The 20,723-nt window shown below is 42.6% G+C and overlaps 1 protein-coding gene and 1 pseudogene across 1 annotated transcript in view; both read left to right on the top strand.

Annotated features, from left to right (window-relative positions):
- Positions 1-20,723, top strand: part of LOC145944770 (uncharacterized) — a 255,432-nt gene that overhangs the window by 33,290 nt on the left and 201,419 nt on the right. The window lies entirely within an intron of this gene.
- LOC145944716 (protein FAM200C-like) lies at positions 10,441-11,509 on the top strand (annotated as a pseudogene).

Below are 20,723 nucleotides of genomic sequence, written 5' to 3'. Positions count from 1 at the left end.
AGCAGTGGTATCAACGCAGAGTACTTCTCTTGGTTTGAGATCACTGAGTTCCATTTGATTAATTATCAATTAACCTCGTACTTACAATGGAAAAATAGGCGAGAGAAATATATAGGTCCGAAAAGTCGCTGAAGCGGGAATTGAACCCGCGTCTTTCGCTTTCCGGGCGACTGCTCTTACCACTAAGCTATTCAGACCCTTTCGATTCTATATTTTTCATTTGCCTTCTAAATTAGATGTTTTTGTAAATAACGCCATGATTAGGCCCAGGCGTAAACTTAAGAAAATATATTTTTTATTTAATCGGCTCTCAATATTAATAAATAATAAATAAATAAATGTGATCTGATGTTCTAGATGTCGGCCAATAGAGCCAAGCGCGAAAATTAATTTCTAATTTTTTCCATTGTAAGTACGAGGTTAATTGATAATTAATCAAATGGAACTCAGTGATCTCAAACCAAGAGATACTGTTCCGAAAAATTAGAAATTAATTTTCGCGCTTGGCTCTATTGGCCGACATCTAGAACATCAGATCACATTTATTTATTTATTATTTATTAATATTGAGAGCCGATTAAATAAAAAATATATTTTCTTAAGTTTACGCCTGGGCCTAATCATGGCGTTATTTACAAAAACATCTAATTTAGAAGGCAAATGAAAAATATAGAATCGAAAGGGTCTGAATAGCTTAGTGGTAAGAGCAGTCGCCCGGAAAGCGAAAGACGCGGGTTCAATTCCGCTTCAGCGACTTTTCGGACCTATATTTTTCTCGCCTATTTTTCCATTGTAAGTACGAGGTTAATTGATAATTAATCAAATGGAACTCAGTGATCTCAAACCAAGAGATACTGTTCCGAAAAATTAGAAATTAATTTTCGCGCTTGGCTCTATTGGCCGACATCTAGAACATCAGATCACATTTATTTATTTATTATTTATTAATATTGAGAGCCGATTAAATAAAAAATATATTTTCTTAAGTTTACGCCTGGGCCTAATCATGGCGTTATTTACAAAAACATCTAATTTAGAAGGCAAATGAAAAATATAGAATCGAAAGGGTCTGAATAGCTTAGTGGTAAGAGCAGTCGCCCGGAAAGCGAAAGACGCGGGTTCAATTCCCGCTTCAGCGACTTTTCGGACCTATATATTTCTCTCGCCTATTTTTCCATTGTAAGTACGAGGTTAATTGATAATTAATCAAATGGAACTCAGTGATCTCAAACCAAGAGATACTGTTCCGAAAAATTAGAAATTAATTTTCGCGCTTGGCTCTATTGGCCGACATCTAGAACATCAGATCACATTTATTTATTTATTATTTATTAATATTGAGAGCCGATTAAATAAAAAATATATTTTCTTAAGTTTACGCCTGGGCCTAATCATGGCGTTATTTACAAAAACATCTAATTTAGAAGGCAAATGAAAAATATAGAATCGAAAGGGTCTGAATAGCTTAGTGGTAAGAGCAGTCGCCCGGAAAGCGAAAGACGCGGGTTCAATTCCCGCTTCAGCGACTTTTCGGACCTATATTTTTCTCGCCTATTTTTCCATTGTAAGTACGAGGTTAATTGATAATTAATCAAATGGAACTCAGTGATCTCAAACCAAGAGATACTGTTCCGAAAAATTAGAAATTAATTTTCGCGCTTGGCTCTATTGGCCGACATCTAGAACATCAGATCACATTTATTTATTTATTATTTATTAATATTGAGAGCCGATTAAATAAAAAATATATTTTCTTAAGTTTACGCCTGGGCCTAATCATGGCGTTATTTACAAAAACATCTAATTTAGAAGGCAAATGAAAAATATAGAATCGAAAGGGTCTGAATAGCTTAGTGGTAAGAGCAGTCGCCCGGAAAGCGAAAGACGCGGGTTCAATTCCCGCTTCAGCGACTTTTCGGACCTATATTTTTCTCGCCTATTTTTCCATTGTAAGTACGAGGTTAATTGATAATTAATCAAATGGAACTCAGTGATCTCAAACCAAGAGATACTGTTCCGAAAAATTAGAAATTAATTTTCGCGCTTGGCTCTATTGGCCGACATCTAGAACATCAGATCACATTTATTTATTTATTATTTATTAATATTGAGAGCCGATTAAATAAAAAATATATTTTCTTAAGTTTACGCCTGGGCCTAATCATGGCGTTATTTACAAAAACATCTAATTTAGAAGGCAAATGAAAAATATAGAATCGAAAGGGTCTGAATAGCTTAGTGGTAAGAGCAGTCGCCCGGAAAGCGAAAGACGCGGGTTCAATTCCCGCTTCAGCGACTTTTCGGACCTATATTTTTCTCGCCTATTTTTCCATTGTAAGTACGAGGTTAATTGATAATTAATCAAATGGAACTCAGTGATCTCAAACCAAGAGATACTGTTCCGAAAAATTAGAAATTAATTTTCGCGCTTGGCTCTATTGGCCGACATCTAGAACATCAGATCACATTTATTTATTTATTATTTATAATAAAAAATATTTTATTTTTTTTTATAAAAAACAAAAATAGAAACTATAATGAAAAATATACAAAATCACAATTTAATATTATTTTTTAGAAAATATTTGACATCGTTTTTCACAAACCAATTTTTTTGAAAAGATTTTCAAGAAGTTTCGGCGGGCCGCAGTTTTTTTGTTGGCGGGCCGCGTGTTTGACATGCCTGCTTTAAGTCAAGGAGGGTGAATACTGATTTATCGTTGAGTCGAGACAAACAATCTTCAATCAATGGAAAGGGATACTTCTGTTTAATTACCCTACTATTTAACGGGCGCAAATCCACACACAAACGCATTGATCCGTTTTTTTTCGCACCGGTACTACTGCCTCGCGCAATAAGGAGACGAACTATATTTGATAATCCCTCTTTCTAACAGGTCGTCCGTGATCTCTCTTATTTTTATGCGTTCTGCCCATGCAAACCGTCTTGGCGAATAGGCATAGATCGACTCATCCTTTAAAGCTATTTTGACGCAATAATCGTCTTACACTGAAACAACTTCTGTATTTTCTACATGGATTAATGTATTTAATAATTCTTTTTTAACCGAAGGATCAAAGTCTGTTTCTAAAATTGAGAAGTAACTTTCTAAATTATTATCAGAGTTATCGATTACCTCTGCTGAAGCTATTTCGGAAAAAAGCTCAAATCTATCATTTGCTTCTTTTTTATCATTCTTAATTGAAATGGAAATTTCATGTTCTGAGAGGAAGTCTCTACCTAGAATCATATCCGCGGAGCTTGCATCACCTTTAAGAACATATAAATCAATGGAAGCTAACAAGTTAGGCAAAGCCTTTAATTTAATATTAGCAGAAAAATAGCCTTCAATTGCTATGGGAAAGTTATTTAAGGCTTTGTACACATTAATTGATTTTTTTAATGAGATAGAGGCATAATTGTGAATTTTCATGAAAGTTGACACATTAATAAAAGAGATCGGGGAGCCTGTGTCTATGAGCGCATATATTGAACAAACTTCTCCTAGAATTTCGTTGACTTCGATTAATGAATTACTAGTGACTAGCTTCTTACATACATTCTGAACACACGCAACTGTCGGGGTTGACTCTCCTTTAGTTTCTTCTACTGCCGCTACTGAAGAAGGATGACTGGACTGAAGTGTAGTTTTAGCCTCCTGTTGCTGCTTCTTTTTCAGTTTTGGACAGCTATCTCTGGTATGGTCCTTTGCGTGGCAATAGACTCAATGTGACTGCGCCTTATCTCCTGACGATTGTAGACTATCTTTTCCTGGAGGCCCCATCGATGCATTTATTATTTTTTGAGGTTATGTCCTTGGTTTTGTCCATCTTTGTACATTGAAACTTCTTGAAGGAGTCACCACAGGACGCTGCTATTTCATGGACCTCTCTTATAAATTGGTTTAATGTGTTGGAACGCAGGGTAGCTGCAGCACATTTTACTGAAAGATTATTTATACCGTTGATCAACAGCTTAATTTTATCAGAATCTTCTAATTTGAGTCGTTGCATTAATGCAAGTTTGTCCATCGCGTAGTCTCTGAAGGATTCCGATGCACAATTCCACCTGCGTGCCTCAATCCTCTGCATCGTGACGTGAAACAATACCTCCTTTTTAAAATGGTCGATTATGGCGGATTTGAATGAGGACCAGGAGCGATTGGTTTCTCCTGTTGTCAAATCCAGCCAACGACGTGCAGTTTTGGATACTTTGGATGTGGCGGCTGCCAACATCACCACTGGTGACAGATTGTGTATCGCTGCCACATTTTCAATCTTTTCTATCCAGTATTCCACATCTTCGTCCTCTGTGCCTCCAAAAGTAGGAATCTGGGATGATAGGAATTTGACGGCATGTCCTGCAACTGCTGTTGATACATCTGGAATTCGATTAACTGGATGAGCTTCTGTGTCTTGGAGAAACAACGAACTCATATTATCTGTAAAATGTAGTAGGTTGCGTGGAGGTCCTTGGTTGATATTCAGTGTAGCGAACAACTGCTGCATTAATACTTGCTACTGCGACATTTGCTGCAGTATCATCGTTTGTTGAGCCATCTGCTCTCTCTGTAAGCGAAGCTGTTCCACTATCAGCGAGTCTGACTGTATGAGGGGTTTGTTTTCTGGAGGCCTCTGTGAACCTGACTCAAAAAGTAAAAGTTGAGGCGCAGAATTTACTTCAACTATACCTTCTGCGGATTCAGGAGAACAGGCCTCGCCCCTAGCTTCCGCCGTCTGTGTAGTTTCTTTTGAAAGGTGTCCATTCCTTGTTAAATGGTCCACAATGGCATCGACCTATCGCTCATGTTGTTCAGTTGACAACTATCATTATATTTCATAGCTTCTTCCCGTAAGGTGGGTAACGATAGTTTTTCGAGCTGACTCTTCGCCAGTTCGATTGACGAGCTGGAAATGGACATGGTGCTTACACTCTCACACCAGGAAAAAGAATTACACAAAATTTCCCGCGCTCCCGGTACGGGTCTACGCGGTTGCCGCCACAAACGCGTCAATGCTTTCTTCACCCTTTTTTTTTTCTATCGCTGTGGAAACCTCATGGTACCACTCACCTCCCGGGTAGGGGATGAGGGTTATGTGGGACTCCTTGTTCCACTTGGCCGATCCACGAATGGATCAATCAGGGGGCCCAAGATCTACCGCACTAAAACCACAGCGGATGTCCTACTCGGGCGTTAGGTGGGGGACGGCGAGGATGCTGGTATCCCATGCCGACTCGCCGCACCCCCGCCTTTTTCCTTCTCGGGGAGAGCGCCGCCCCTGAAAGGGACGACACTCTCCCTCCACGCATCGTGTGGATTGTTCGCGGTTGCGGCGCAGGACGACACCGACCCCACGCCACGTCCTCCCAAAAGTTTGGGGGGCGGGGTCACGGCTCGAGTATCCCGCTCGAGCCACCACCCCCCGCCTCCGGAGTGGTGCTCCCTCCCCCTCCCTAAGGGATAGGGGATTCGGCGTCCATCCCCGGAGGCCCTCACCAGGGGGGCCCCTCTCAGAAGGAGAAGGACCCTCTCTACGGCGCTTGCGCCCTCCCATCGGTGCCTTTCGGCTTCCGGTGAGAGGGCGCCCCACCGCATCTACGTCTAAGAGGGGGGAGGTCGCGCCCCATGCGGCCGGGCAGTGCGCGACCACCACAGGCGTGCGACCCCTCCCCCCGCCCTCCCCGGTTGCGGCTCCCTCCGCTCCCTTGGGAGTTAGGATTCGGCCGCAACCAGGGAGGTTGCCCATTTGGGGGCGCGACCGCGCCTGCCCCGCCTAAGCGAGACCGATGCACCCGCGCCCCCATTTCTCGTGAGATCCTAGGGGGGAGCGCCGGGACTTAAGCGTCCCCGGCCCCCCCCCAAAGACCTCATCCCGCGGCCAAATTGGACACAGGTATATTCGGGACGCACCCCCCCCCCGATCCCCGCCACCACGAATGGGCAAGCCCATCAATGGCGGGAAGAGGGGGCCCGTTCCCATCCCTCCTTTACCATCTATTGGGCCCCCCCCCCCCCCGATTCCCGCCGCCGCAAGTGTGCAAGCCCACTGACGGCGGGAAACGAGGGGGCCCGCCCCATCCTCCGTATCCGTCTCCTCGTCCCTTCCTCTTCTTCTTCCTCTTCTTCCCTCTCGCTCCCTCCCCCTCTACGCCTCCTCCTTCTGCAGCATTACTGTGCTGCAGAAGGAGGAGAACCCTCTCCACGCATCATCGTTTTCTGTCATTGCCTCACTACTGAGGGCAATGACAGATCTCCTCCCACTGCGGCCACGAGTTCCTCTCTTTCTTCCGCCCAGGCACCACACTCCTCCAGTGTGTGCTGGGCGGTATCGCACCCGTGACCACAGTGCCAGCACCGCGTCGTGCGCTCCTTTCCTATCCGACCCAGGTACTCACCGAAGCATCCATGGCCTGTGAGCACCTGGGTCATATGGTAGGACATCCCACCCCTTTGGCCCTGTCCAGCCAGTCTTCTAGACAGGGCCGTATGGCCCCGACGGTGCGCTGACCCGGCAGCCTCGGATCCATGAGGCTGTCCTTCCACCTTTGGATCAGCGCCCGTCGGGCGTGGACTCTCACCGTACGCCGGAGGCCCTCCGTTATTGGGACGCCCGCCCGCTGATATTCTCTTGTACGCTTGTACACATCTGCGTACATGCGGGCGAGCATCTCCACTGGGGGTACTCCTGCTAGTACCCCCACAGCCGTCCAGCTCACTGTCCGGTAACCCCGGCATATTCTGTTGGCCACCCGCTTTTGCAATTGCCTTAAGGCATTTTTTGCACCGCGGGCGGCCCCCAGACTCTCCTCCCATACCGGGGCTCCGTACAGAACCATGGAATGAATTGTTCCGGCGTACAGTCGACGAACACCTCCGCCCGGTCCCCTAAGGTTTGGCAGCAGGCGTTGCAGCGCCATTGCTGCCTTCTCCACCCTGGGGGATATTTGGCGGAAGTGCTAGCGGAACGTCCACTTGCCATCGAGGTGGAGGCCCAAGTACTTCATATGGGCCCCCACCTCTATGGTGGTGTCCTCCACTGTGATGCGGGCTTCTGGTGGCGCCCCAGAGAGCCATCGTGAAGAAAGACGGCCTCAGTTTTCTGAGGCGCCACCTTAAGCCCCATCTGATGAATGAGTCGCACGACGCGGTTCACTGCCAAGTTGGCTCGAGCGATGGCGTCTTCCCACGAGTTCCCCCCAGCCATCACCAGTGTGTCATCGGCATAACATACCGCGTGACAGCCAGGGGGGAGGGCAGTCTGAAGAACGACGTCGTATGCCAGGTTCCACATTAGGGGTCCTAACACTGACCCCTGTGGAACCCCGCACGACATACGACATCTTTGTTCTTCGGCGTTTCTGTCTGTATAGGCCAATTGCCTGTCCCTGAAATAGTCCCTCAAAATCGACACCAGATACGGGGGAACCCTATGATATTCCAGGGCCTCCCCGATCCGGTGCCATGGCAGGGTGTTGAAGGCGTTGGAAATGTCCAACGAAACTGTCAACAACACCCCGCCTTCCTTCGCAACGGCCCCCGCAATCGAGCGAACCCGCAGTATCGCGTCCACGGTGGATCGCCCGACGCGGAAGCCGTATTGCCCATCGCTTAAATTGGGACCATTTCGGGACAAATGGTAGACGAGACGGTCGACGATGATCCTTTCCAGGATCTTACCCGCCTCGTCTATTAGGCAAATTGGTCTATACGCCGAGGGCACATCCCTCGGTTTGCCCTCTTTGGGAAGGAGGACTATATGCGCCTCCTTCCACTCTCGTGGGAATGAGCCCATGCGGAAGCATTCGTTATACAACCTCCGCATGGGCTCTGCCAGACCCCGGTAGGCGAGAGCCCAGGCTTTTCCATGTATGCCATCGGGACCTGGAGCTTTTCCGCTCTTGATCTTCCCGATGGCTTTCTGGAGCTCTCCTCCCGTGACCCCCATGGCCGTCTCGTCCCACACCCAGTCCCGCGCCGGAATCGGGTTTGTGTTTCCCTCCTCCAGCGGGAACAGGGTGCTTACGACTTGGCCAATAAATTGGGGGTCTAAAGTTTCCGTTATGGGGGCCCCCCACCTCTGAGTTTGTTTAAAACTATGCGGTAAGGGCGCCCCCACGGATCCTCGTCCAGGGAGGAGAGCAATTCCTCCCAGGCTCCCGCCTTGGCCTTTCTGATCAGAACGCGCAGGGTATCGCGTCTTTCTTTGTACGCATCCCACGCGTCCTGATAACCCTCGGGATCTATCCGCTCGAGCCTCTTCCTCTTTTGCACGTTTCTCCTTGCGTGGTCGGAGGATCGCCTCGCTTCGGCGATTTCCTCCGACCACCAATATGCTTTTCGGAGGGACCAATTCTTTACCCTGGGCATGGCTGCATCACAAGCTTCTTTTAGCACCTCCTTCCGGGATCTTCTCCTCCTCCTCTCTTTCCCTCCCCTGTCCTTGGAGCCCTTTGTTCTTTGGGCTCCTCTGTCACGACATCGAGATCGATAAGGGGGGGGATTTCCTCTTGTTGTTGGGGTTCCTTCCTTTTTTCCGTTTTCTTAACGGGCGATCCCGGCTTTGGCAGCTACCGCTGCGGTCTACATTGTTTGGGCACCGCGCGCGCACGTGCCTCCCCTCCAGGCATTTGTAGCACTGGAGGGGCCGCGTCTCCAACATCTCCACGCGCGCGAGTGCCCATCCAATTTTAATTTGGGCCGTCTTCATTATTAGATTCGCTGCCTTTAAGGGGCAGCGAACCTACACTATTCCTATACCACCTGGGGTTTTCCTAATCTCCCCCAGGTGGATTTCTTCCTGCTCGCAGTCGCCAGCAATGGCGACTGCCTCCACGACTTCGGGGGCTCTTATTGACTCATCGAGCCCCCGGAGTCTTAATTCCGCCATCTTGGTCGGGCGTTGCACTCGCACTCCCTCCTTGCCTCTGAGGGCCTCCCTCATTCCGAGGGCAAGCTTGTCTGCTTTCTCTTGACTACCTGCCCCCGGGATCTCAAAAATATATGCGCCAGTTATGGCCCTCTTAATTTTTGTGCCCTGAATGCCCAGACCCACGATGTCCACTTTTTGACGTACCTCCCGGATAGTCTCCTCGTACTTTCCAGGAGGACACGTCACAGTCACAGCCGCGCTCTTTGGCTCCCTCCGTTTCGTGGGTAATCGCGCCTGGTTTGCCGGCTTCGGAGTGGGGGGATTAGCAGCCTTTCTCTTCGTAGCCACCTCCCCCGCTTTCACCTCTTTTGCAGCTATTTCTGCTGCTTTAGATTTCCTGGTCTTTTTTGAAACCACTTCTGTCCAGGAGGTGTCCTTTTTGATGGCTTGGGGCGCTTCCTCCTTCTTCAAAGTTTGGGGCTTTTCCCCTTCCTCTCCTGTCCATCTCCCTTAGTCATCCGCTGAGGGGATGGTTTTTCCCCTTCCTTCTTTTCTTTCGGTGTCTTGCTTTTAGGAAACCTTTGTGTTGCCGGTCGGGCGGGTGGGTTTAACGTTGCGGCAGGCAGTATCCTGACTGCCCTCTGCAGCGTCTCCACCCCCCTTACTACCGGCTTGGCTTTTATAGCCTTCTTGTCCTCTACTGGGGCTACTTGTTTGGCCGCTGCCGGTAGTGCCTTCTTCTGCAGTTGTTGTTTTTGTTGCTGCTGTTTGGCCTGATTCAGCTTTGCCTCCTTCTCAGCTCTTCGGGTTTCCCCGTAGGTGGGGATCGGGTACCCGAATCTCTCGTCAAGTAGTCTGACGAAGACTCCTTCCATCATGGCGATCAACGCCATGTGTTTCTCTTTCTCCTCGATCTCCCTTTCACCGCCGTTCTGCGGGATGGTATATTCCGTGTTCCCCTTTCGGACATGCAGTGTCCCAGCTGCCGTGGGGGAACAATCCTTTCTTTGCTGAGAAGATGGAGGGTCCATTTTATTGAGGAGAGACAGGTCTTCCTCATCCTCCGTCTTCTCTGCTTCCTTTTCTTCCCTTACCCTCCTTACGACATCAGAGATGCCGGGGATCTCCTCACCGTGTGGTGATGGTGAGACCCCCCGCATCTCTACATCTCTCGTCGGGGAGGCTTCCCCGCCGAAAGGCGGAAGTGGAGCTTCCCTGGTTTCCCTCCGGGTCGAAGGGGTCTCCCCACCTTCGGGTGGAAGTGAGGTCCCCTCGACCCACCTCCTCGTCCTTGTTTTAGCGCATTCACCATTTGCGCCGAGCGGTCCTCAGTGTTCCGATTAGGGACCGGCTGGCCGCGCATGCGTGCTTTTGCGCATGCGCGGCCAGAAAGATACAGTGACGTACATATGTACGCATGTAGTATCTTGGCGCTTGGCGGGGGCGGGATGCGGGATCGTGAACGACGGTTAGGGATCGGACGATCGGACGATTACGGCGGTTATGGCAGCAGAGAGGACTATATAATAAGGTAAGTTTTAATTATTATTTAATTAATTATAATGAACAATGGACTCTGCAGAAAAAGGAGCTATTAAAAAACAAAGAGTCCGTAAATTTCAAATGTCATGGCTAGATGATAATATTTTTAAAGGATGGTTGGCTCCACATCCTACATTAGATAAAGCTTTATGTACGGCATGTAATAAAGCCATCAGATGTTGTAAATCAAATTTAATTGAACATGCACAATCGGTCCAACATTTAGAAAAACTAAATTCTAAAAATTTTAATATTAATTTTACAGACACCGCGAATAGTAGAGTTACTCTTTCACATAAAGATAAAGTTAAACGCGCCGAAATAAAATTAGCAGCATTTTTTGCTGAACATAATGTTTCTTTTTATGCCGCGGATCATTTAATTCCACTATTGAAAGATATCTGCATAGTCCCTGAAGTTGTATCAGATCTTTCACTGGCTCGAGATAAGTGCACAAAAATTGTTAAAAAAGTAATCGCGAAACAAGAAACAGAAAAATTAATTCAAATTATTCAAAATTGTAAATTTTCGATTTTAATAGACGAAAGTACTGATATTTCGGATACTAAACTTATGTGTATTCTTGTGCAATATGTTTCACCTTTGACTAAAAAAGTAAGAACGCAATTGTTAGATTTATTATCTATGGACGCAACAGATTGTTCCGCGAACAAAATTTTCGAAAGTTTTAAAAATGTTAGATAAAAAAAAATTCCTTTAAGAAATATTGTGGGAATGGCAAGTGATAATGCATCTGTAATGATTGGATCCAATAATTCTTTTATGTCGCGCTTAAAATTAGAAATACCGGGTCTTGTTACATTAAATTGTATTTGCCATTCATCCGCGCTTGTAGCAAGTAAAGCTTGTGAAAAACTTCCAGAGTCGTGCGAAAATTTGATTAGAGGAGTTGCAACTTATATCTCGGGTAGTGCAAAGAGATGTGCAATTTTAGGTGAATTTCAGGATTTTTTTCATGTGGAAAGAAATAAAATTTTAAAATTATCAAGTACTCGGTGGTTAATATTACATAAATGCGTTGTTAGATTATTAAATAATTGGGAAGTTTTAAAAAATTATTTTATTTTAGCTGTAGTCGAAGATAAATTAAAATCCGCGGAAATTATTTTAAATCAGTTAAATGATAATTCATTAAAAGCATATTTATTATTTTTAAAATATTCGTTAAATTTTTTAATAGTTTTAATGCCCTTTTTCAATCTCGTAAGGTTTTAATTCATACATTGTATGAAAATAGTCAACGATTAGTTCGCGAAATAGGTCAAAATTTTTTAATTCAAAAAGCGTTAGAATCTATTATTGATTTAAATATAGAAGATGAATACAATTTTCAAGACATAAATAATATATATGTTAGATCGGAATGTGAGAGTTTTTTAGAAGCACTACCTTCAGAATGCACGCGAGAAATTAAATTAAATTGTTTAAAATTTTACGTAACTGCTGTTCGCGAAATGTTAAAACGTTTACCGTATAGAGATACTGTTTTCCAACAATTAATGTTCTTACAGCCGAAAATTGCTCTTCATGACGAAGCTAGAGTCCAATTTAAAGATTTAACTTTTATTGCAACGCGTATATTAGAACATATTGAAATTACAAAATTAGCTTTTGAGTGGAGAATTTTGCCGTCCGTTTTTAATAACGAAGAAAAAGTAGAGTTAGCTTCTTTAGAGATCGATTCTATGTGGCAGAAAATATTAGAATTTAAAAATTTTGATGGAGAAAAAATGTTTCCAAATTTAGAATTATTAGTCGAAGCAGTTCTTTCTTTTCCTCACTCTAATGCAGAAGCGGAACGAATATTTTCAATAGTTACCGATATTAAAAATAAAAAAAGAAATAGATTATCAAATGAAACTGTTTCCGCGATGTGTACAATACGATCGAGTTTTCAAGCTGAAGGCATTAATTGTACAAATTTTGAAATTGATTCCGGACATTTGAAATTACACAATCCGCAAAATTTATATGGAAAATAAAATAATAATCTAGCCAAAATGACTTTTATGTATGTTAGTTATATATTCTAATTAATGTTAATAATTTTTTATTATAATAGAATATTATGATACATATTTAATATATATCTGTGATAATATAGAAGTACTTGAATATTATGCATTATTATTTTTGTTTATTATAATGATTTTAATTTAAGAAAAATGTGCAATTTTTATAATTTTGTAATTAATAAATACTGTGCAATATTTTTTTAAATTATTATTCAATGCTGTGTAATATTATTTTAGTTTTTGTTATTTAATATTTTAATTTAAGATAAAATGTTATTTTTATAATTTTATAATTAATTATAATTTTTGTTTATTAATGAATATTAAGGTTTTTGGCAGTTTTCCTTACCCTTGCAACAAATGTTGGTATTCTTTGAAGTTTCTGCCAAATTAAAGATTTTTATTTTATTGATGTAAAAAGTGTTTTATTTAATGATATCACCTTTTTCCCTTCCTTTTTATTTTTTATTATAATTAATATTTATAAAATAATTAAATTTTAAATATTTTTTTAAATATATATGTATATGTTTTATTTTTTAATATATTAAAAAAAATTTTTTTAATACTCTAAATTCTAAATGTAACCGGGGGGGTAACGGTGCCTCTTTTCCCTAGTACAAGATACTTCACTGATGCCGCGTGCTCGCACATGCGCGGCCAGCCGGTCCCTAATCGGAACACTGGCGGTCCTTTCCTTGTTTCCTTGGTTTCCATCGGATGGAGCGATTTGCTGGCCCTTCTTTTACTGAGTTGTTCCACCGTTTGCTTTAGTTGCTGGTTTTCCAGCCTTATTAGTTGCAATTGGTGGTACAACTCTTCCACTTGTTTTTCGAGAGGCACCTCTATTGTGTTCTGGGCCCTTAAGGCCAGAGCCGTGGCCGCAGCGCACATATCGGCGGCTGCTTCCTTTACCTGTTTGATGTAGGTGCCCTTCATCTGGTTGGACATAACGACCACTTTATATAGGTCCATTGCCCTCTTTGACACTACTGCCTCCAGGTCTTGTACAGATGCCATTTGGAATTCTTTCCCTTTTACTTTTATATTTCCAAGGAAGTCGTTAAGTGACTTCCCTGGTGGGGGCTTGTAGATGGGGTTCAGCACCTCTTTTTCGTGGCGTATTTCCTCCTCTTCTTTTCTAGCCTTTTCCGCCTTAAGTTTCCGGAATCCACCGGTAGTCTCTGGGCGGCCAGATCCCCTCCCTTTGGTTATCCGGGGTAGTTCCCCCTCCGCCTCTTCCTCTCTCTCTTGCCTCTGTTCATGCCACATGTGCGGTTTTATGCAGAGGCCAGGAAAGTCTTTTTCCCAGGGAGCAGCCTTTGCAGTAGGCTCCCTTTGCGTGTCGTCCCCTTCGCTATGTAGACTAGATGTGTCCACCTCGGTATTCTCTTCGTTCTCGGAGTCTTTTAATCCTCTCTTCTTGTTGTAGGCTTCGGTCCTTTTTCTTGCCCGGGCCAAGTCCTTGCTTACGCGCTCCGCCCTGGCAGCGTTTCCCTTGCCTTTTTTACTTGATGTCCTCGTTTGGTCCGAGCCGACACTCTCCTCCGAATCAAATCTGATCAGATTTATCGAGAATGGTTTAAGTCGTTCTCCCTGCCAGATGTGCTCCTGTCCTTCCTCTATTGAGGTGCAAGAGTCTTTCCTTTCTTGGACCGTTGGTCCGCCTTGCGCTTTCGCCCCATCCTGTGTAGTTTTTTGTGTGTTGGTATTCATCTTCTTTTTTCCCGCTGTCCCGCTGCGGCTCCGTCCCCCAGGGTATACCCCCACCGGCCAAGGGGTGCCCCGAAACATGACCGGCCACTCCCCAAGGCCGGGCCCCAAGTTCCCCCGGGGAGGGGACATACGTCATTGGCCGGGGGATACCGCACCCCGGCCGACCCCGAGCCCCTTACTCACCCGTGTGAGTTTTGACGCCTACACGGGCTTTCAGGGGACCCCCGCCTCCGACAACGGGGGTACCGCAGCAGGTGGCGCCACCCGGGGGGCCCCACGGACGCTTCGGACAGGGTCGCCGCTCCTCGGCCCTGCCCTACACGCCGTGGCGACCAGCCGTCCCCCCACCGGTAATTACGTCCGGTGGAAGGGACCACGCCTCTCCCGCCGGCCGGTTCGGAAGGGGAAACGGTCCCGACCGGCCAAGAGTACTTGCTCTCGCCGCTGGGCCCCGCCTCGGAAACGTCCGAGCGACCCCAGCGGCAGACCCGCGTGGCACCCTCTGGGCGATGCCCCTCGGATAACCCCTACGGGCAAAGCCCCTCGGGTAACCACGCGTGGTCTACTCCGCCGTCCCGGCCCGAGCTCGGAATACGTCCGAGTGGCCCGGGAACGGCTAGTCCCAGGGACGCTGGGACGGGGACCCAGGCTACCCAGCCTGGAGACCCCCAACCAGCACCCTGAGGCTCTTCTCTCGTCGCCGGGCCCCGCCTCGGAAACGTCCGAGCGGCCCCGACGACTGACCGCCGTGACTCCCTCCGGGCGATGCCCCTCGGGTAAACTCCGGGCAAAGCCCCTCGGGTAGTCACGGCTGGTCCCCTCCCCCTGCGGCCCCCGCCACCGAAAATCCCACCCCGAGACCCCGCGGGGACATCCCCCGGGAAAGACCCCGAAAAACACCCCCCCAGAGACACGGCACAGAACCTCAGCGGCCGAGGCCGCAGACTGCATGGCGGGAGGACAAGCGCCGATGCGCCGTGCAGTGTCCTCTCCTAACGGTGCCATGCCACCGGGCGTTTGAATTCCGGGTCGCCATCCCTTACCACCTACGAGCCGAGGCTCTAACGGGGAAGTGGGCCCCCAAGACTGTGGGAAGACTCAAGGAGGAACCCCCGGAAACTAGGGGGAGTCCCCAGAAACCGGGGGCAAGCGTGCCTCAAGATATGAGGCACTGTCCACTCTTAGCACCCCTCGCAAGGCTATCCCCTTGCGAAGGGTGAGCCCTCCCACCACGCCAAGGTGGTGGACAACGGAGGGGATGCTTTCTTCACCCTGCATTCAATGTGGTTAACACCGCCCGTGCGTTCAATGGAAAGAGAGAGAGAAAAATAAAAAAAAATTCACTCTATAAACCTCAGCGTAACAGTTCCTGCCGACGAGTTCAATGTTCGATACGATTGACACCGTGAACGTTCTCGACGTGCCCGCACTAGAGGTATCACTTCTTCTCTTTGCGCGCGCCTTTTCCAATATGGTTACCTCCTCCCCTCTTGTTGAATCCACGTGTACAAAATGGCTAGACCGAGATCCACGTAAATGGTCAATCCCACCATACACGCGTACTCACTTCAACGCGCGGTACTTACTTACGCAACCGACGGGAAAAAACAACGACCGACGTGAGACGCATAAAAGACTAATGCCGACTCGTGAAAAGGGCTGAGCCAGGAAACTGAGCACACTACTCGCACGTACGAGGAAAGCCTCGATCCCACTTCTGAGGCTGTAAGTGACGTGATAATTAATGTGAGGTTATTCGGGAGAATAACCAGAAGGTCAAGGATTGACTGGCAAAAGGGACGTGGTAAACGTGCGTTGGGTAGGTGCGACGAAACACGAGGTATCCGTAGCAAAAGAATATATTTCAGGTACAGATCCTCACTCGACTTGGTCTCCACAAAGACTAACTTACTGCCGCGCAAAACCGGCACTCACTCCTCGATTGCCACACTTGGCCAATCACGTCTCGCGAATATAACAAAAGACGCAAACCTATATGTAGTTGCCGCTTGCACCGGCAACTACCGCCATCTTAGCCTTACGAGTAAGGTTATCTAGGGTTTTCTAGAGTTATTCCTTACATTATATACTACTTGATACACGCTGGCAACGAGCAGTGTATCAAAAATGGCACCACTATAGGCACTGGCCGCGTTCAGAAAAACAATTGCTAAGTTGTCGTCTTATCAACACTCTATGTTGATTGGTTGATTGTAAAAATAAGAACCAATCATTTTCAATTTTGTTTCTAAGTGGTTTGTTCTTCTGAAACCTATTGCACTATCTCTCTCTTTCTCTCGTTCGAGCGAGAACATACTCGAACGCAAATAGCCTAAAAGAGATGCAAGAAGCACAGGGTCATTTTTTACGTGAACTTTATGTGCTCTCTCTTAGGTGCGTTCAAATAGCTTACCCGAGTAACTCAGAGTGCATTCCCTTTCTTTCTACATTATTGAGAGAGAAGTGATGTAGAAAGAGAGGGAATACACTTGGAGTTACTCGGGTAAGCTATGTGAACGCAGCCCTTCAGCTGTGTTCCAAAATCACGCTTTTAACATAATGTCGTTATTATTTAAAGTTATATTTAATTTTTAATTACATAAATAAATAATTTTCAATTTTAATTTTATAATTAATAATTAATTTTTAATTAATTAATTTATTTATTTAATAACTTATTTGTAATAATAATATTAAAAACATTAGTTAATTACATAAAGTATAATTATTTAAATTATTATATAAATAATAATCTTTTAATATTTTTTTTGAGGTTTAAAAATCCAACTAAAATAAAACGCATTATTTATATTATATATTATAGAATTGTAAATAATTTTTTGAATAATTTTTTATGCAAAAAATGTGAATATAAAGTTGAATAACTTTTATATTGAAATTCTATAGTTTTTTATTTTCTAATATGAGTGTAAAGCGTGGTTCGAGACTTTCTCGAATTAAGTCGAAGTTCGCAGTTGCATCGCATCGTTGTATAAAATATCGAGGGAAGATACCGCGTAATTGATCGCATTATTTGTGTTCGTGTTATATAATGTAAAAGTATAAATGGCGCGCGCGAAGCGCGCGCCTGTGTTGTTCTAGTTATATATAAAATACATTTATGCTACTTCGTTCGCTTACAGCTATGTGACGCTGTCTATGCTCTGTCTATCTCGTACTTAAGTTTTAGTTATGAGAATATTGTTAGCTCTGGAAATTTATGGGTGCGCAATATAAGAAAAGTTGGATAACTTTGTTAAGTAAATACTTATATTTGTAGTAATAAAATGCACACATGTTTAGCCTAGACAGGAAAAAAACGAAGAAGCGAAAAAACGCGCCAACTTAAAACTAGTGAAAACTAAAAATAACTAAAGGAAACAACCATATGTTTACCAAAGAAGAGAGATAGAAAATAAAAAGACATGAACAACTAAATCTGCCATTTACTTCTAACAAATATATAGCTTACAAAGAATAGCTAATAAAATTTATTAAAAGTATATATGATAACTATACCTATCAGTTTGATTTCAACCCTAGAAATTAGAAATTAAACTGATTTTGTTAAATTCAAAAATTGGATGGATAAAATATTGGAATAAATAAAAAAATGCAATTAAAATGTTACAGTGATACAATTTACGTATTGTAAAATGATCTTACATATAATTATAGATTATATCCCCCATAGCAAAAAATGTCACAGTGACATCACAATAAGCTCACAATAGAGTCACAAGGTGACAAAAAAATGTGATGTCACTGTGATGTCATTGTGAGATTATTGGAAGGTAACAGTGATCACAATTGAAGTGATATCATTGTAAAATGTCACATTGATATAACTAGTATATCACGAAATGTAACAATAAGGATAAAAAAATCTGTCATAGCAAGAAAATGTCACAGTGACATCATAAAGATGTTGTGCTGTGACGATAAAAAATATATTTAATCGTCACAGCACAATCGTCACAGCACATCTTTATGATGTTACAGTGATATCATCAAAAATGTCACATTGATATAACTAGTATATCACGAAATGTAACAATAATGATAAAAAATCCCCATAGCAAAAATATGTCACAGTAACATCATAAAGATGTTGTGCTGTGACGATCAACAATTAAAATTAGAAAAATAAAGGTTAATTTATGATATATTTAATAAATAATTTATATTTATTTATTTATTACTGCTATAACTCAATATATATTAGGGTGTCCAATTTAAAATAACACCACTTCAAATATCTCTTAAAAAATACATCAAATAAAGGGCATCATCTACTTTATGACCTCCTTTGAATCAAACAACTTTTATTTGAAATATTTTTCTTTAAAATAGTCGCGTTCAGCAGAATGACTGCTAAGTTGTCATCTTGTCAAGACTTGACGTTGATTTGTTCTAAAAGTAAAAGAATCAATCACGTCACCGTTAATGGACGCTACTTAATGTAACCTAACCTTACCTAACCCTAATGCAAGCGTGACCGTGTAGGCGCGTACACGTTGCCCAAAACGCTCTGCAGCGTATACGCAGTCATTGTTGTCTGTTGGTGTACCAGCACGTGTTTTTTATTTGCATAAGAGGACATTTTGACTCAAAATAAGTGATCTCAGAAGATCACTTAGCAATAAGAAGTGATTTAACACGAAAGTGAAAAACATCAACATAAAAATTAAGGTTAGTATATATACAATATTTTTTTGTCTTATGTTTGTCTTATATTTTTTCATATTTATTGTAACAAGATATCTTTTTTTCATTGTATATGTATATTTAGGAAAAAAAATATTTTTTGTGAAAAATATGGGTCGCAAACGAAAACACTCAATATTTTATAGTGCAAGACATAAACGAAGCAAGAAACACAGTAACAGATATGAATATGATAACTCATCAGACTGATTCTGCGGATTCTATGGCAATAATTAATAATAATAATGATCAACTAATTGTTGTTGATGAGAATGCTTCATCTTTATGTGATTCTGATAAAGTATACTCAGATAGAAATCTAAATCAATCTTGTGATGAAAGTGATGAAAGTGATGAAAATAATATTAACTTTCTGAATGAAAATAATGCCTGTATGATACAAAATTACATGGATGCAAATAAGCTGCAAGCTATAGTCGATAACAATTATGAAAATCTGTGTTTAAATGATAACGAAACTTTTATACATGACATAAGTAAATGGGCTATTGAAGTAAAGATATCACATAAATCACTCCGTCGCCTTTTACAGATATTGCAAACACACACTAATTATACTTTGCCTAAAGATCCACGTACATTATTGCAAACTCCTAAATCAACTGAAATTATACAAATTGAAAACGGAGATTACTGCCACTTAGGTCTCGAAAAAGCTCTTCTAAAAATTATTAAAGAACGTAAAAGATTGAATTTTGCTCTTGATAACATTCAATTATTTATAAATATTGATGGTTTACCTATATATAAGTCTTCCGCAAAGAGTTTATGGCCAATATTATGTGCAGATAATATTATAAACAATGTATATGTCATTGCCTTATATTATGGTGAAGGAAAACCAAAAAATGCAAACGAGTTTTTAAAAATGTTTGTAGATGATGCTATTGCTTTTATAAATAATGGGATTGATTATGAGGGACAGATCATAAAAGTCGAAATTAAAGCAATAATTTGTGACGTTCCTGCTAAATCATTTATTTTAAATGTAAAAGGACACACTGGATATAATAGTTGCACTAAATGCATTATTGAAGGTGATAATATAGAAGGACATATATGTTTTCCATACACATCTAATATGATGTTACGTAATGATAAAGAATTTTTTACTGAATCTTATAATCTTGATTATCAAACTGGTGACACAATTTTAAAAAATATACCAAATCTAGGCTTACAAATGTGCCACTAGATTATATGCACCTGGTATGTTTGGATGTTATGCGTAAACTTATTATGTTATGGCTTTCAGGATCACTTAAGACAAGATTATCAAATTTAGACAAAGAAAAAATTTCTAAGAAACTAATAAAGTTACGCAATTATATTCCTTCTGATTTTGCTCGAAAACCAAGATCATTAAAGTACATGAAACATTGGAAAGCCACAGAATATCGGCAATTTTTATTATATACGGGTCCTATTATATTGAAAGGAATATTACAAGAAAATGTATATTTAAATTTTTTAACATTACATGTAGCAATCACAATTCTTGCACATCCTACTTTAACATATCAAACTTCTATTATAGAATATGCAGAAAATTTATTAAAACATTTTGTAAAATCATTTCAAGTTATCTACGGTTCTAAATATATTTCACATAATATTCATAATTTATTACATCTTGCTGCAGACGTAAAACAATTTAGTGCTCTGGATAAATTCAGTGCATTTAAATTTGAGAATTATATGTCTACGTTAAAGAAATTAATTCGTAAAACTAACCAACCATTACAGCAATTAACAAGAAGATTTGCAGAAATTGAGACAATACATAATAATGAAACATTCAAAATATATTCAAATTCATACGATATGGAA

Source organism: Prenolepis imparis, unplaced genomic scaffold (genome assembly GCF_030444845.1).
Source record: "Prenolepis imparis isolate NDT839.2.m4 unplaced genomic scaffold, iyPreImpa1.0 SCAF_13, whole genome shotgun sequence".
Taxonomy (NCBI): domain Eukaryota; kingdom Metazoa; phylum Arthropoda; class Insecta; order Hymenoptera; family Formicidae; genus Prenolepis; species Prenolepis imparis.
Note: the sequence above shows the minus strand (reverse complement) of the source record. Positions and strands in the feature narration are given on the sequence as shown.